General features: G+C 38.6%; 1 protein-coding gene across 6 annotated transcripts in view; it reads right to left on the bottom strand.

The window, feature by feature from the left end:
• kis (chromodomain helicase DNA binding protein kismet) overlaps positions 1-19,503 on the bottom strand; it is a 118,230-nt gene that overhangs the window by 89,723 nt on the left and 9,004 nt on the right. The window lies entirely within an intron of this gene.

The following is a 19,503-nucleotide window of genomic DNA, read 5'->3' as shown; positions in this document are numbered from 1 at the left end:
AGGGAAATAGGTCTGTTTGTTCAGTCCCTTCTTGCTTCTGTTTTTAAATGTAGGTTTCACATTGGGCGTTTTCCAATCACTTGGAACCTTATGGTCTCTACTAGCGCCTTCTTAAATATAATTAATAGCTACAGCACACTTTTCGACGCTCGTTCCTTTAATATACGAACTGGTGAAATTGATCGGGTCCGGGGAATGTGTTAGGGCTAATATTTTCCAGCAAAAGCTCTATACCATATGAAATTTAATCTTGGGCATCGGTTTGCGGGAACGATTTGGTAAGCTATGGGAGACATTCGATGAAATGTAGGTGAAGACTATTTGAAAAAAAAGGTTCCCCTACACTATGTTTACAACTGAGGGGCCGCCAGGTAATATCGGCCTCTGCTTAGAGAATCGCGGCATGAAACCGCGAGGTTTACGCGATAGCTGGGAGCATATAGAGCCAACTTGAGCATGAACTTCCCCATCACACAGAAATCGATTTCCGAAGACGGGACTCTTTACCCATTCACACAGTATTAAGGGCGTAAACCCAGACGCCATCAACTGAAAGCCAATAGAAGATCCTTTATGCGTACTTGCGACAACTAAGCATACTCTACATAGTCTACTAAATAATATGTATTCACGGAGAAATTCTAGGAAAAACCAAAGGCTAGTGATGATGAACGTAAAGCTGAAGTTAGTCGTGTAAAACGTTTCTCATACAGAACTTAACTTCAGATCAACCAAATATCTCAATCCTCTGACCGAGCAAAAACAATATAAAATACTCGCTGACGGGACTTTGTTGAAAGACCTTATTGGAGCTGGCAATCTTTAGATTGGTTTGCATATAGACCTCCACTCATCTTTTCTGTGACTTCCTTTTCATTTCTTCATAGGATGCTATTCCTGAATCCTTTCTCATTTGTGCCAGAGATTACTGCCTTTGCCTCCTCATACATATATCTTACCCGCTCCACCTATCCTAACAATGGTCTTCCCTATGCTTTCTCAAAATGTCGCCTCCTACCCGCTCGTTCAAACGCATCTTAGTTTATCCAAAAAAATATTTTTCCCCACTTAACATATTCCCAACATTCATCAAAGTCCCCCAACCTTTGAAAGGATCCATCATCTTTCTTCCTTCTCCTCTATGGTCCAGGTTTTGCACTGATTTAATCCACCGCTTCACACAAAATCTGTCATTTATTTATTCCTTGATTCTAAGCTACGTGTAATGTTTTGCTATGCTACGTTACTTTTCCCAATTGAAACTATTTTTTTTCAATTGACATTCAATTTATACTTCCCTTTTGTTTTTATCGTAATTTGTAATTATTGACCCCCAAGGAATTACATTCCTTTATCTGCATGTTTGTCCTTTCATACTTACCTACAGTTAGAATAATGACCTTAAATGCAAACCATTCTCCTTTTTTCCGTTGACTATAATATTATATACACCAACCACAAAGCCATTCATTACAGCATGTCATTTTCCTTCATTACTTGGCACAGTGACTATCAAATCCGCAAACCTTGGTATGCACACATTAATCATCCATGTATTTACCCATCCACTTATCCTTTGGCGTGCATTTTGAAATGCATCTTGGACTATGCATTGAAAGGACAGGTGACAGGGCGCAGCCATCGAGTAAAAAAAAACACTTGTTCCCAGATTAGATTGTAAACGCTAAGGTTTTGGATGAACACCGAGTCCTTTGATTTTTACATCACCATAATATTCCTTACATGATAAGGCACTCATTCCTTGAATATTCTCCTATTCATTTACTTAAAATAATACCTACTACCTCTTCTCGTAAATTAGTTATTGCGTTTCCAGGATGAATTATTCTAACTGCGTCACCATAAAAATCCCTATCGTCTGGCCAAAGCTAAACTCATTGAAACCCATAAAATAACATTCTTCAGCTGTTTCGTTTCTTTCTTCAGATTCTTGGGTTGGTTCCACTGGTTGGCAGGGACCAGACATTCTATGTTGCTTTTCTTTGTTCTCCTTACTTTTTCCAGCATAACTGACCCCTCAACAAAATTGTTATGAGATACTTCTTAACCTCCGCAAAAAATTTACCAGTTTTTCCCCGAGGCTATTGCTGGTGGGTGCGTGATTTATTTAAAGATAACAACTAAAAGTGGTAGTACCTTAACGAAGCGATTTCATCCTATTTTCCCACACACAACATTCATTCATTCGCCACCACACAATATATGAGTACTCCTCTGCAAACAACACGCATATGTGCAAGTTATGAACATTTTTTTCCAGAAGAGGAATTTGAATAGATATACAATATAATGGATGAAATTCTCGCCCGCAGAAAGTCACGATGGTGTTACAATTGACTGGGGACGTGGATAACAGTAAAGCAGGAGCACTTGTAAAAACGTATCACAGTTAAGCAGAAGAGCTGGTAAAAACAAATAACTGTAAAGCAGAAAATCTTGTAAAAATAGGATCTCTCCCTCAGAGACCTGGATGCACCAAATCAAATACTCTGGTGCAATCTGTTACCACCAATTGATATTGATAAAATGAGCCGCGAGCAAGTGTTACTGGTGTGAAATACAATTAGCGCGTCGGATTCCCATTCCACACTAAATTTCGGAAAATAAATGATATCACAGAATGATTACCGTCATATGTTAAATGGAAAACGTCACATATAGGTAATACCAGTAAAGGTTGGTAAAATAGAATTTGCAGTGCGATTATTTATGTCCAAGTCAAATTTGAAAGGTGTGGGCGGAAGACAAGTAAAAGCTTTTGTATAAACACATTAATTTGAACCCGCAGAACGAGGAAAACTATTTTTTTATTTAACCCTACCAATTATTCCCTTTCGAGCATTAAGTTACACCACGTCCGTTGAAACCACTAGCAGGTTCAACAGTAGTTTTGCTTTTACCTGTTTCTCAAGGGTCTCGAGTTTTTAATGGTATTATAGCACTTCATAAGAATATAACGTGTCGCCGATCTGTTTATATCGTCGGCCAGTTTACTAAAGAAAGAAACACGCCAACATGCTAACTCCAAAGAATTATATCGGTTTGGTTCCTGGAAAGCATGGTGAAAAACTGAGAGAATCTTAAGTGATACTACACCAGTGGCACTAAATCTAAAAAACCGAAGAGAGCAATAAGATTCCATAAAATTATCCCTGCCCATTGTTTAATTTAAGATATTCTTGTTTGTAAGATGGGGAACCGGCAAATTCCAGATATTATGGCTCTAGCTATCTCGCCTGTCATATGGTATTTGTGGTTTTTTAAATATATTGCGTCACCACAGACGCCTATGATTCTCGCAATCTGAACTCAACAACCGAAAATCCACAGCTGTGCACACAATATTCTACGGATGCAACTCCTGCCCAAAGCCGAATCAGTAATCAGTGTACAGATGAGACGTTAAAGAATAAGAAGAATATTCCACTCGAAGGTACCGATGAATTACGCCGCCTCTCGACCCTTAGGATAGTAAATTTGCGAAGTTTTACCAACAACGAGTCAGTGAAGTCCTGTTTACTGATTCTCCCCTTTTTAAAACCAAACAAGTTTCACAGGTATGCAATGCCGCATCCCCGGTTTCAGCGATAATGTGATACTCACCATAGGGCTGCCGTTTCAATCTCGTGGGAAGAGACGTACTAAAGGTAACCTAAGTTGGCCTACAAAAAAAAAACACCGATGGTCGGACCCTCGGCAATTGAGTCTAAATGGGGTAAAGTCCGCCTCACACCGAACTCGATGCTTAGCGAGCCACCTTTTCTGCCATGTCTTCGAGTCGCCGAAGTGGGTTTCATAATATCTCATATCAGGCGCGATCCACGAGAGTGTCGCTAACTTTAAATGGTAGCATTCGGGGTTTGCCCTCTTTCCGCCCTCATCTGAACGCGCAAGTGATGGCTAAATAAGAGGTTTGTAGAACCATCAGGTACGAGGGAAATGTAAAGTTGAGGAAGCACATAGCATTTAAATGTAAAAAATAAATGTGGCTAGCATTCCAGCTAGTATTTTAGTGGGATTTACGTTGCTTCTGTTAGTATATATGGGTGTAACTCCGCAGCTGACGTCCCATGCATGCGTAATGACATCTTTATGGAGAGTGCATTGTTTAACAATGCAACATCCTATACTACCAGAATTGATAACCATAAGTTTGCCGGCGACCCACCAATATGTCATCACCAATCTAGTAAATCGGAATGTCTCAAAACGCCGATCCGCATAATTACCATTGGTTAATGCGTTTCAAGAGGTAAAGCGAAAAGCAGCGCCGAAATAATTACCTTATATATTATTAATTATTATGCTTTCAAGCTGGAGCACTGTGGAATTTGCATCAAATTTGAGCCGTGATCGAATACAGCCCCGCAGAATCCGGCGTATTCGTGTACAAGTATGAATGTACACGAAGTTTTAAATTTTCTTTTGAATGAAACATACAATCTTTAAAAAAAAAATACTTTTCACCATTTGACCTCAAAATGATGAGGTGAATTTTTTAGGAGTGCATCGCCACGGGTAAGAACAGAATTCTTCCATTAGAGCAAGGGAGTTCAAAGTCAGGGTTTCGAATTTTTCCACGGATATTATAACTTAGAACAATTACCACGAAAAAAGTTTCCTTTAAAAAACCATACGCCATGTAATTAATGGTAACATTTTGGAGGGAAAAAGACGATACCCTCCCGCCTCACTAGTCAATTTTGCTTAGCTTTGCAAATCAAGATGGAGGGTGGAACAATTGAGCTTTTCAAAATTTTACATGATCCAATCCACTATCTCCCTTTATAAAACCATAATAAAAATACAAAGGTTTTTCAAAATTTTACTGAAGCCTAGCAGATAGCCGGAGCTTTGGAGTTGCGAATGTCGTGACTTTCAACACTATAGATTTTTATAAGCTTTTACAGAACAGTAGAATAGGTTTTTTAGTTATTAATTGCAAATGGTTTTGTCCATTACAGGTATACACAAAACTATCTCCCAGTTCCGAGAACTATACCTTAAGAAATCGACTCGCACTAAATATGTCGTCTATGAACACTGCACTGTCGGAATGAATATTTTAGAACGCGTCAAATTATCTAAATTGGTCATGGGTATTTTGCTTGCGCCATCAATTCAATGCGACGCGAAAACACAAGTTCGGAGACAAATTTGATACATACATAATTGAAGAAAATTCTTACCTACATTCTTCAATTAGTAAATATGTACAAGTCAACATCTAATTTATATTCCATTTCGCTGCGTATAATATATAGATTTCCACTGCTGCGGTCTTTTTGCTTTTGGAGTGGAGAAGGCGCGGCGAAAGGCCTAAGGCTGAAAGCAGGGAGGAGCGAACATTCTGATTCATACCAGATTACCTCACGTAAAAACATACATTGCGTTTGCCACCACGATATGGAATATCTCTGTACCAAATCTACAATAAGTTTTTTATAAGCAATAATGTTCACTAACAACACCTCGAGCCAAAATTTGGACGTGGCATACACGAAATAGTTCAAACCAGGCTTGTTTTTTGTCTCTGCCAACAACCATACCAACCTCAACATTCGATATAAATGATTTTTTTAAATAAAGGCTCTTGCCCATCCTGTGGGTATACAGGTATAGCTGGCATCTACATTAGATGACTACTGTAGGTAAATCATCAGGTCATTGTCGATTCTTCCCGTCTATGATTAGTAAAAAGACAGCCAAGTGTTATCAATTCCTACGTTTCGTGGGAACCTAAGGGCGTTATCAATTGGGGTAGTTTGCTGCAGAGTTATGCCGGTATTTGTTTTTCATTTTTATTAGTTGGCATGAAAAGTTCTGTTGAATGTTACTTCAGAGAATATATTCATCGCTGCATCAAATCTTTGGAGATGGCGGCCAGTCCATGGCAACGTATGGGATCTTGTGGATGACTAAAATTACTAAGGGCCATGCAGAGCAGCATAGGGCGCTAGAATACAACGATGGACATAAGACTGACATGGTGATGACATGTGGCAACTTATGTACGTATTTTACTGGCTAAAGCTAGAGGAACCATGGGTATCAATATAATCACAGCGTTATTGTATTTCAGTCGCTACGCAGGAAGTGTGGACCATTTCTCACTGAGAACATTATTTCTGAGGATACGTCAACCCTTCTCGAAGATAGTAGTAGTTTTGAGGGGAGGCGACCGACAGCTGAGGTCATTTGCGCCATAGGGGATGGATAGGAAAGGATAAAGGGTGGGGAGAAACCCGGCGTCGGCATTAGCCTACTCTTAACGAAAGGCGCCAAGGGGTCCGCAGCTTAACGTCCCATCCGACGGACGGCGTACTCACTCAAAGTGCCCTCCACAAAGCACCTCAAGTAGGGATCGAGATACCTCTGAAAAATATTCAACACCGCCGGGATTTGAACCCGGGCCCTCTGGGTGGGAAGCTAGTACGCTAGCCCCCGCACCATCTCGATCCCCCTTCTCGAAGATATACTTGTGAAAACAACGGGACACTTACCAAGATAACCTGTCTGAATTGTTTAGGATCAAACCTTTTTTCCTCGCGACTAAAAGTTTCCAACAGCAACGCTTCGTCGATCCCCAATGGAAGTGGTAAATTCAATCCTTAAAAGTGCTTTTCTTGCAATATTTCCGCAAAAGATTGGAATCGATGATTACGGATAGGAGGTGAAATTCGCTTATCTTAATCTACATCTACACAATGCCGCATAAGAGGTAGGGTGTGTTAGGTCACGCCATATATGTACACGGCCAGGAGCCCGAACACGAAGTCCGCTACCGAAATATGAAGAAACTCTCCCAAGTTTTCAAAGGCGCTTCACTTCCTCAAACAAGTATATTTTTGGGCAAAAATGGGTCACGAGGTAATAATTACTCACTACCAGGATCAGAAATCACAGAGAAAGACTGATAGTCTCATTTTTGTGCCGAGCTGGTCGCATGAATTCACCCTTCATGCCGAAAGTAAACTTACACCTGTGAAAATGAGCACAATGCCCCGATTAAAAAATCTTTAGCAACCTAAGTTAACAACAGCGGACCCTCGCTCAGAGGAATACAGATTTGTAAGAAAATGTAACCGAAATTCAGATAAAAACGATGATATATTGTTCCACACCATGGTGAACCTAAACAAAAAGGCCGAAAGTATCACCAGGAAACCTGAAAATCACACTCAAGCTGAAGGGAATAACTTCTTGACATGTAGAGACAAGAAACCTCACCATATAGTTCCTTTCACTGAACAAACATAAAACACACAGTAAAATAAAACAAAACATTTAAATGAAAACGAAAATATTCGGAGAAAAAACCAATTTTCACATTATGTGCAGCAATATGAACGCTCGCCACTGCGCATCAATATATGATGCCGAGTAAATAGCCGAAGATTGAACGATATGTTCGGCTAATTATCTCTCAATAAAAAAAGAAAATGCAGGAAAAAATAATCATTCATTCTTGATTTAATGCTGTTTCTTATTTTTTAATATCATACACGTAATGATATAAACAAGGGTTTTTTTACGCTTTCCTGATGTATTATTATTATTGGTTGGCATACATTATTTTTACTTCGCTAAAACTCGAGCATACATTACTACTTACTTCTTTGCGGTTGTAAAACTCTGAAATCGGTTCAAAGGGTCGATCAATGACTTCCACACTTTTGAAAAGTGAAAAACCACCGTTTCCAAGATTTTGTCCCATGATGATATGCCAAGTAGTGTGAGATCTGTTTTGCAAAGCTTGATAATACGTTATTTAATGGTAACAATCGGCAGGTGGGTGGGACATCTGCATTCGGGTATCTTCATTCTGATACACAAATGGCTCCAAGTTAATGAAGCCCCGGGATTCCATGAGTACTACCTGAGGAATGTTTTGCACATCAGATTATGAGAAAAGGAAAGTGGAAAGCACTCCGAGAGTTAATATTTTTCGTCATGTACCCGAATATTAGCGGTCCATTCGCCATTGTAAAAACCAGCGGCAACGCGGTAAAAGGTGAAAAACACGCGAAATTAATTCGCAAAAAAATTCGAAATTTTACTCAGCAGCAACAAAGCTGCGAAAAACTCAAGATTCGACATAATACAAGTGACCAAATTTCGGCGATCATTTGGGAAACCAACAGGTTTCCGCTGTAGAGATTAGAAAAAAACGGTACCAGTGAGATAGCAAGGATTGTCCAATTCAAGTACCGGGATTCACCGTAAACAGAGAAGCAATTTTTGTCCTTGGATAACCAAGCTTCGAGTGTTCTATGTTTTGGGTGTTAAGTCCTTTTCTAAATCGTCGAAATATTCCTGGTTCATGCATTACAGATATATCCTAACGGACTGAAATAAAAGCAGGTTCGTTTCGACCACATCAATTCAAAAATAGGTATTTCACGTCTAGGCAGTTATTTGCATTTTAGACCGAGGAAATTACACCCGTTGCAAACGTGACAAAAAAAACGAAACTTCTCTAAAACAGTCATTGGGTACCAGACCTAAATTTCAGAGATAGCAAGATCATGAAAATGACCGTCATAAAGGCCAAAAGGAAGCATGGTTATGTCCGTAGAGTAAAAAGAAAGCATAATTTCCGTTAGGAAAAGTTAACATACGAAAAGGTGTGGTGAAACCCACACATATCATGTGGCCCTGGGTTGACTTTGATAGGCATGACCAACACATCACCCGACAAGGGAAATTACTTATTTTACGAAAGATTTCTACTCTCACAATGTTGTTCATGATCTAGGGGCTCGACATCTTTACCTCAGATCGCGGGAATAAATGTTTAATGATGAAAATAAAGTTAAATTACTCAACCTCTTCGGAGGATACACAAGAGAATCATTAAAATTCTATTATTGTGAGGATCTGTAGAGAAATAATGCTCAAAATCAATACTACGATAAGGCATCACCACACTTAACCGAATTTTTACATTATATTTCATTGAATAGTAATCATTTTTAAATATTTTTGTCATTCGCCGCCCCCCCTCCCAAACGAAAAAAGAAAAGGCATTTTTTTCATACTCTGAAATTTACAGAAATTCGACATTTTTTCCTTCCTCATAAGTAATGATGGAGAAATTGTTTTTAAGATAATGGTTTACACCTTGACACGAAGGAAAAACAAAGAGAGCGGAAAGGTGTGAAACTAACTTAGACGCCCCCAAACAAAATTTGAATTAGAGCAGAAAATTTGAAAACTGTTTTCATTAAAACACGAATCTCCGTAAAATAAACCATTTCGTATTTTTCTTGCTAACAGTTTTCCTTATAATTAAAATATAAATTAATGCAATGCCATCATTAAGTTAATGGGACAGCGTTGAGCAAGGTTTTTTTCTAAAATTGTTTTTTAACGACCGTACAGTGGGTAAATACTGTCGGTCTTGGCAATCCTTATCAAATAATCTTGGAGAAGAGCAAAAGGAAAAGATTAATGTATTTATAATACCCGAAAAATCAATACTACGTTTACGCAATTAAGTCTTCGAACGTAATATATGGCATTGCAAAATCCGCCTGCTTAGCTGCGGGGCGAAGACAGAATGATCGTCAAGGTTTTCGGGCGTTCGTCCGACGTCAGGGTATCAAAGACACCCTTACGCGGAGGAATGTCCGAAAGCCTTACTTAACCTTTGTGGATAAACGCCGCGGAAACCACGATTAATTTTGCAACCTGGGCTCATTTCACAATCAAAGAATTGATCAATGATGAACTGAAGACAAATGGAAAAATGTACCATAGAAACCACCACGTGATTTTGTTGCAACCCAAGGAACAAAAGCTGAACGACGTGCCGCAAATACTCTCCACAAGGGACAAAAATTAGTAGCGAAGTTCGGCCCTTTGTTCCTTTACTTTGACCACCATGCTATTAGCATAAGTAGCGGCAACATATTTCTAAGATAACTTGGTTTTCTCTGATCGCGTGGCTGACGTCCAGAAAAAGTTAATTGACTGGATAATTTGTTTTGCACTCACTTAACATACTCAGTATTTTGACAAGTTATTGCCAACTTCTGAAGAAAATTTGAACGAAGCCAAACAAGCCACGGAAGGAAAATGTTCAGTTATTAAGAGCTATTTCGCAATAAAATCAATGAAATGAGATAACGGTCACATACATGCACGCATGGCGCACTGTCGAATTAGCCGCTGTAAATAGTGACATGGGCGTCATGGCTTAAAAAGAGGTTAAATAAAATATAGTCATAAAAATGTGTTAATGGTTATGCAAAGCGGAGTTATATATCCTACCACTTCATGTTTATACATATGGTTTAATTGGAATTTCATCTGGGTAAAAAAACACGGTGGAAATTGACATCTCTGGTCGAGGGTAAAAAAAAGAAACTTCGCACTTCCATATAAAGATTTAATATTTCACGACCATGGTTTCGATGCTGGGCATCATCATTAAAGTTTCTTTTTTTTACCCTCTTCATGAAGGAATACCACAAAGTTAAGCCAGAAACTTTCATATTTAACCCTGGACGAGGTTATTGGAAAATTATGAGGAAGATAATTAATTAGCAGTGGGTTCAGGGCGACAAAAACTTCATGGTGTGCAAGCAATGAAAATTTCAAAAACTTCAGAAGGTAGAATATACGTAACATATGCCAAAATACGTTTCAGTGATATTGTGTTAACTTTGGTGATGGTGAAGAAGTGATAACTTTGGTATTCAAACTAAGAAATACTGGCAACGGGAAAATATTTAGCCAATCGAAGAAAAGATAGCCGAGCATTAACATTGTTATTGCTATCAGATCATTGGGCAATGTTCTTATTTCTTTCGAAAAAGAGATATTTCTCAACAAATTTTAAAGAAAGCATCACTTTCAGCTGTGGCTAATAAAATTAAAAAGAAGTACTTTTCGGGAAGTTTACATATGAAGAATGTCTTTTACATGTGAATACTTGAGCTCCAATGGAGGCATACTAAAATTCTGAAGGACATTGGTAATTGAATTATAACAACCAAATGAAACGCTAACGTATTCCAATGCCTTTTACCTACTGAGACAAATAATGACCGGGATTTCGGATTTTAGAAATCGTTTCATTTTAACCAAATAAAATTATTTTAAACCTCCCGAAACAATGCAAATTTACGATAACAATTGCTTTAAGACGAAAGTCGAGCAATAAGAAAAATAATTAACATAATTAGAAAGTTTAACCTATTATCTGAACGTCCATGTCTGTAGGTAAATTATTTCTTAAAATAATGTGCCAATAGGAATGGTTCTACACGAAAATTTATTTTCGCCACTTAAAAACAACAAGTATTGCTACGAATCCAGGCCAAGGTTTAAAATTACGTAGAAGGTGGATTTCAATTTGCATTTTTTGTGACGTATGAGTAGAACAAACAAACAATTTTCGGGGTTGTATTTCATATTAGTAAGGATTGTCAGAATGTCATTACCAAATTGATTGAAATGCTCTATGTGCGCCACACGAATTAAACTATACAGTAAAAATATATCAATATCTTTTAAGGGTTCTGAGAATATAATGAAGTACCCCGTGACCAACTGAAAATTGAGGAGCATCTCTCTCTGACTTGTGAAGACTTCCAGATTTCTTCAAGCCATTTTTTTGTTTGAAAACATTGATGACAAAACCATGATATACGGCCACGGTACTACATGCTCCATTTACGGTGGACGCCCAGTTTTGTTCAGAGTCTAATATCTGTGCAAATGTTGCCTACTCTAACCACATGATGCTAGGACTATGACACAATATCTCCGTCTCAGCCAATTTAATATGAGCTGGTGAACTCCGCTTACATACTGCAAAGCATTTTGCTATATAATTCGACGACAACGTTAACAAGAGAAAATTCGTGAATCTCGGATACCTACCTCTTCTGCACCCCTAATCCGTTCTCCTGGTTTAAACGCACGCTTATTTACTTCCGGGTAAGAAAAGAAAAATCAATACGTTATGAACTTAACCCACGCACAGAGTTTCGCTCAAAAGTAAATTTCACTCCTTCACTACAATCCACATGGTCGCCAAAAATGCAAATTCCTCGCTTCGTTATTCGGGCAGTGGCCCAATTTTGGAATTCATTTCCATGCCTGGGAGCTATTTATTTACACCAAAAATTATGTACAGAGGATAGCTTCCTAAGCTTTCAAGAGAAATTTGGCGGCGGCTCTGCAAACAAATTAAGCATCCATGATTTTAGTTTTTTTTCCGAACGGGCATTGTGTGGGGAATATATGCCCTTGTCTTTTTTAGAAGACACAATGACCCACAACAAAACCTTTTCTTGCATTCGACATTCAAGCGGCAGGGTAGGCATATTTCCCAAGTAATGTTATCCCATGATATATTATGTTTTTAACTTTTTTATTTTCAATTTAAAAAGCAGCAAGTAGTGTGCCCAAAAGATCAAATTCACGAAAACCTATTTTCCCAACTACTCTTTTACTAGAACAGGGAGAATTATAAATAAATGCGATCATATAGAAATGAGGTAGGAAAAATATTACATCATAAAAACTCTTGACTGTACGGTTAATATTTCTCCACTGATATAACCGCCTGCGGAGCATGAAATAACCCAAGCATCGGTTTGACAGTTAACCAGAGAGCTCGAAAGTTGCGAGGCTCTACGACGCATTAAATTCATGAATTCACATTAGGACCAACTCCTTCGGTGCCGTATGTGGTTTCCCAGAGAGATCTAGCCCGCAGAACACCATAGCACGTGGTCCTCGATCGTAGTATCCCAAGGTAATAACCAGATTTTAATGAGACCCACCGGAGCAGAGCGCAGATTTACATGTCCATGCCTGCGAACCGACACGGTGGCACGTCACTGGGTTGTTATGACACCACCGCTGTGCTAACATGTCCCAACACCTCCAAAATATTTGGGGGGGGACCATCATATAAAAAACGTTTATTTTAAAAAGTCCATTTAAAATGTAGATATTTCTAAGTTTCATTTTTATGCTACTCTGAGCTAAAAATCATTCATACTTCGACAATCACCATGATCTTAAACATGCAATATTTGAATGCTCGAAGCAAATTACATTTAAGAATAAAACAAGAAAAAGTTTCAGCGGACTACTGGGAGATATCGGTCATTGCACGCGAATTGAGTAAAATTTTTGTGACGCCCATAAAGTTAACAAATCCTACCAGGATTTTGATGCATTTTTGGGCTTTACCCCAAGACATATTTTAAATTTCACGGCATTTTCCTTCATCCTGGAAGAGTTTATAAAACGGAAGCATTCGCTGCAACACTATTTCGGACGATTTTTACACATTTTGTGACTATTTCGAAGAATATGATTGTAAATTAAAATTTTTGAGAAACTATTTAAAGAAAAACATATTCGCAAGTCTTGTCATTCCCACTAATATCCAGGTAACTTACGTAATTTTTTAAATCAAGGAACCACACCGGACGACTGTAATACTATCGAGCTAGTAAAAGTCCTCCCGTTCAACGTTGGTGTTCTACCCTCCTGACAACAAATGGTATTCGAGATATTGGAATTTATTTTGTAACAAATTGGCAACGCACAGCGTATAATCTAGCATGCATTTTCGAAACTTCACTCCCGGTGTGCTGTGAGGGAACGAAACATATACTCCAAGTGAGGAAACGGAAAAAGTTATCTCCTACTGTAAATTCATATAGAGTTATTTCCACTTCTAAATTACAATTTCTTCTCACCATTTCATTCATTTCCTGGGTTATTTCGTTAACGTCGGAGTATAAGAGCAAATCCATGGTCTTATTAATTCCATTTATACCTAAAAATTACATTGCCTCATTATTACCATCATAAAATGATCAATAACTTTTAACTTTCGGTATAAATGTGGTGGAATGTGAATACACGACAAGAATTCGCGATGCTAGTACTAGGCAATGGACCCCGTCACCTTAACGCAACGATATCTGAGATGCTATCAAAATTTGCCCAGCATAGTGTTTTCCATCCATTCCCACGATTTGAGACGTTAAGACTTGGCCAAGATGGAGAGGCTTTAGAGGGTGGTTGCGTATTGGGCTTGTTGTGGTTCAACGTCCTCTCGCGTTGCAGTAGGCGTCTTTCAGCAAATAGAAATAAACTTTAAGTCACAACTTACTCCGAACGCAGTCACAATAGTTAAGTCACCTTAGCGTTATCTAATCCATTCACAAATTCACTAGAGCACCAACACCACGGAGAAAATGGTAATTTCTAAACATCCTAAAAATGTTGCCATGATAGACGGTAAGGGTTCGGTAAAGAGGATGAAGAAACAAAGTATGAAAGCCCGTGATTGGAGCACATAACTATTTACATTAAACAAAAATAATAACAACGCTGACCTTTCACATCTCTGTTGTTTTTTTTTGTAATTAGTAACCCTAAATATTCACAAGAAATAGGCAAAAGAAGATAAACGCCTTTTTCTGCGAGGAAAATCTCTTATTGGAAGGCAGTACAGGCTGACTACCTGGATGAACCCTACATTCTAGAGAAAGTTCGGTCCCGCTATTAAAACGTTCACTAAAAACGCTCACATGCATGGTGCCCCCATCATTGCGAACCAGTAATCTAGTTAATATTATGTAATTCATCCAATTTCACTGGCAGGGCAATTTATAACAGACGACTGACCCAGGTGTAAAACCCATGTCTAATATATTTCAGATAAAACAAAAAAAATACAATTACGACCAAATCAACGGTTTTATAATAGTTTCCCTCTTAATAATGGATATCGACTACCTGACCGAAATCACGATCTACGAATATTCGGAATCATGATAGCACGGAGTAGCCTGTGATAACATTACGCCTTCACCAAGTATAATGTACGAAGAGATGAACACACGCCTACTGCCAAGGACCTCAGGCGGCTAGGTTACGCCACTTTCCCACCTGGTCAGGGTCCTTGGCCATCACAATAATACTAGAATGTTCGAGAGGAGATAGCGGAAAGAGGCCCAAAGGGATTCGTGTACTCGCGGCCACGAAGGGGAGCCAGATTCCCAGCTTTTTCAGTACTACACTTCGGATATATCTCCCCCGAAGACCTTGGGCGGAACACAGGGAAGATGGTCGCTTCCGCATCGCGGGCTACGTGCTCAACGGCTTCTCCAACGCCGCAGGCAAGAAATTCGACTCAAAATGTAATAATTACCTCGATTCGAAGAATTCAACGAAGAACGACAATCCCCTCCCGCCCAACCCCAAGGAAGAAAAATGCTACAGATTCATGCTCATCGTCCGCACTATTTGATACCGTTATAACCATCTGAATCACGATACCATCGTTAACTTGGTTGGCTATCGCGACGAACTCAAAATGGTGGTGCTCCGACGTGCAGTGGGGTGTCGATCCGGGCCTCACAATCCGATGTTCGCCAAGAACAATGAATCGATTTGCTTCGTACAGCGGCCAATGGTGATAAGGAAATCAATAATAGGAGAAGTCTTCGGCCTAACGAGAACCCCTCGAGAACCATCGAAAAACCCTTAGCGTCCTTTCGTTGAAATATACTTGATCTAGACAACTTCCCCGATTAAAAATAGCGACTGAAGAAAAACATAAATGCTTTGCGGCTTACTCATATGTCATAATAGGTACGCTCAGGATATTCCCCCGAAGGGCACATGAAAGCCAGCCAACCTTGCCACACAGCAGCTGCTTCAGAACTCGGGCGTCGAGACAGCGGGAGGCCGTTGGGAAAGGGGGGGGGTTGCGATCCTATAAACCAAACTTTTTGAATTTTTAAAGGAACTGATACGATCAAATATTGAACAACCACACGTTTCTATTTTTCGCGTCTTATAGCGAAGATTTTTCAATTTGAATTGGTTCGTTTTCCTTCTAAATAACAGGTATACTTTCACTAAACATCAAGATATGAATCGGAAGAAGAAATAGCACGCAAAATCTTAATGGTGTAAAATATTAAGTTGTTTACATGATGTTGTGCGTGCCAAATAATTTGTTTTCAACCTAATGAGACATATGTCAAGCAAATATTCCAGCAACTTACCTATCGATAAAAACATGTTACGTTTCAAAGTTGGCCGTTAATAATCTCTATCCGAAGTATCAGAAGATTTTATCCGAAGGAAGACGTGATCCAAGGGAAAAGAAATGACATAAGCCATCTGCCAAGGGAGGAGGCATCCCAGAGCAGAGTACTAAAGGGTAGCCAACCCACCGGTGTTTGCATCGGAACGTACACAGGTTATCTCGGAAACAAAGCGTAAACGGGCATACATTTCAAATACTTAAGTATTGCTTTGCAAACAAAGTACTACCTGATTTTGTCGGCCTTTACGTACATGTCTCATGATGATGCTACCTCTATTTCAGAATCATCGCACTCCGTCAAATTGGATAACCCCTTACAAACTAACATTGTCATATTACAAGACGTAATTTTAGTGTCATTTCTCTATAAAATCTACCAAATATACTTTGGTGTCGATCCATATAGGAAAACAACATATGAGTGTTCGTATCTGGACTTGTAAAATTTCCTAATAGCATTCCCTAAGGTCAGGTTAAGGGTTAATATCTTCCTCTTATAGAAATTCCCTCTATCAATACAACGCTATTTAATAAATAATTTTACGACAAAGATTGGCCGCTTCACACACTTTCCAACTTAAAACAGAACGAACAGAGGTAACGATGATTGGTTCAACCTGCTGGCCTAAAATGGTTATCAGGAAATGTGTGCACTCATGGATGCACCAAATTTTGGCGTCAGAAGAAATTCGCTGGCGAATGGACGATGAAGTAACTAGAAAAAAAGCCTGCTGTTAATAAAATCTAAACAGCTAATATTACCCTGTAGAAGAATGGTTGCCCTCAATAAAAACTTGTACCTATCAAGAAATTTTCTACTACGAACCTGTCCAAATTTAGGCATATTTGTGCAAGCAACCAGAACCATTAGCATCTGGCAAATACTTTATTTAAAAAATTAAAATTTTAAGGTTCAAGGGAACTGATGATTTCTTGTAACAAAATTTCGAGTCAAACGGTTTAGACTGAACGTGGCTCAATTCCAGCAGTTCGTTAATTATTTGGAAGCAATCACTAAAACTCTAGGAATCTATGCAGAAAAATAATTAAAATTACTGGGCAATATTTACATTTTAACATGACAATAAGGGAATAAGTCTGATCGAGTCGGACAAAATCAAATGAAACCAAGTTATGAAAAAGAAAAACGCTTCTTTCACTCCACCACCTAACGGTACCGTTCTGGATCTTCACCGTGGCAGGCAAATCTCTTTAATCCAAGAACACCGTAACTCCATTCGCTAAACTTACACGATAATTTTCAAGACTTGACGATAAATACAATATAAAAATTTACAATAAATTGCCAGACTGAGTCTTCAATTCTAATCCAAAATCACTGAGGTAACGGCGACGCACTACACTGGCTATACCGGAATGCTTCAACTTACAGAGTTAGCCAACAGACTACATCCTAGCATGATTACTAATTACTACAATACACCTTTCCATTCGGTCCATGGTAAAATTTGGCCGCTAGAAGTCATAGAACCTTGGCGTCGATGTGAGCCTGCTATGGGATTTAATTTTTATTCGCGTCTCATTGGCCATTTACATATTTCAGCAACAAATACAATAGACGATAAGTTCAACAGATTCAGGCTTGAGGTCGTGGAAGTTCATCATAATGAAATAAGGACAATTTGCACTTTTCCACAGTTTATTTAACGTACGACGCGTTTCAACTCACAGAGTCATCATCAGGTACAAGATCTTGTACCTGATGATGACTCTGTGAGTTGAAACGCGTAGTACGTTAAATAAACTGTGGAAAAGTGCAAATTGTCCTTATTTCATTACAATAGACGATGTTTTGTAGTCGAAAATTCTATTAATAATGCATATAATGTAGTTAAAAATTAGTAAAACGGAATTAAATGAAATCGGCTTTATTTTGTAGCTTAAAATTTGGAAATAAAAAAATGTTCCACTAACTTAAGTACTTCTCAAGGAACCGATCTCTGATCTCCACTAAATTTTCAACGCAAATAGTCATCCGATATTATTTAGAAAATTACGATATAATGCCCAAAATGAATCCAACACATTTCTACATGAACCTCGTAGAAAATAATTCCCACTTTACTCAAGGTAATTTTCATACTAACTCAAACATTCTTAACAATAAAATTATAAGGAAAAAATTAACGGACTTTCGAGTGCTGATTTCGAATTTTGCTAGGCTAACAAATGTCTAACCGCCAATCGCCTTGGTTCACAATCAGGACGTTATTCCCCTCCAATATTCCAACAATAAACATTCAATATGATTAACCGAGCACATGTAATAACCAGCTATAGGCTGGGTATTTAGAAAACATAACCCCAAAATGTGACACCGAGCCCCGTATATTTACCTTACCAAATACCGCAAGTTTAAACCGAACATACATTTTCAGAATACTACGAGTTATTTCAAAGATTGAATTGCAACATTTTGTGATAATTCATTCTCAAGCAATGGAGGGGGTAGTCATTATCAACAAACGAAAATTATCATCTTCCGATCATATGGTGTAAACAAATACACATGGTTACCCAACCTCGTTCATATTTACTGGTACACGCGAAGAACAATAATGCCATGGGAAGAGATCTACGAATATAGTCAGGCGTGTCGTTATTACATATGAAGAATTCGACATTAGAAATCATTGTAGCCCGGTGACTCGAGCTCTGGGCAGACGAACAACAAACCCCTTACTCCTTCACGCTCGTTCCCGAACGAAAAGAGGCATCATCTAGTTAGTTGTAACCGAGTCACAAATTAGCCTCGAAGGATGGTCCTCGCTTACACGCGTCTTTCTCACAACTGGATGATTCGGGTTTTAATACAAGGCAAGTGAAATGATTATACATGGTATATTTCAGCAGTTTATCAACTATACATGAAATACAAGGTCATTTACCACAGTCTACAATAAACGAATACTCAATGTAAGAAATCCAGCCATGGCAGATGAACGCAGCGCAAACGCTCGCTTTTCCCCATCCCATAAGACTAGAAACAAATGAGGAGACTCGCGCTTCACATCGTCAAGCTCCAGCCAATACGGTCGTACCCGGACATTGATTTTTTTCGCAAATGCGTCTTCAGAATATCGCCTTAATTCCATAAGATAGAGAGCATATAACCGAACATCGGCTACCAAATACCACAACCGTGCATGATTACAGCATTTTACATTGCGGTAAACAGAATACGAAAAGGTGTCCAAAAATAAGGCAATTTCTCAACACAACTGAAATGATCGCCCTCCTTTAAAGAAATTCCAAATTAAAATGGATCCAATCGAAGAGTATGACAACAATAACATAAGTCCAATAAGATAAAAAACATTCTACTATATAAATGTCTAATGAACATTACTAATGAAAATTGA

This window comes from Hetaerina americana, unplaced genomic scaffold (genome assembly GCF_022747635.1).
Source record: "Hetaerina americana unplaced genomic scaffold, ioHetAmer1.1.p SCAF_5, whole genome shotgun sequence".
Lineage (NCBI taxonomy): Eukaryota > Metazoa > Arthropoda > Insecta > Odonata > Calopterygidae > Hetaerina > Hetaerina americana.
This window is presented reverse-complemented; position numbering and strand designations above follow the sequence as displayed.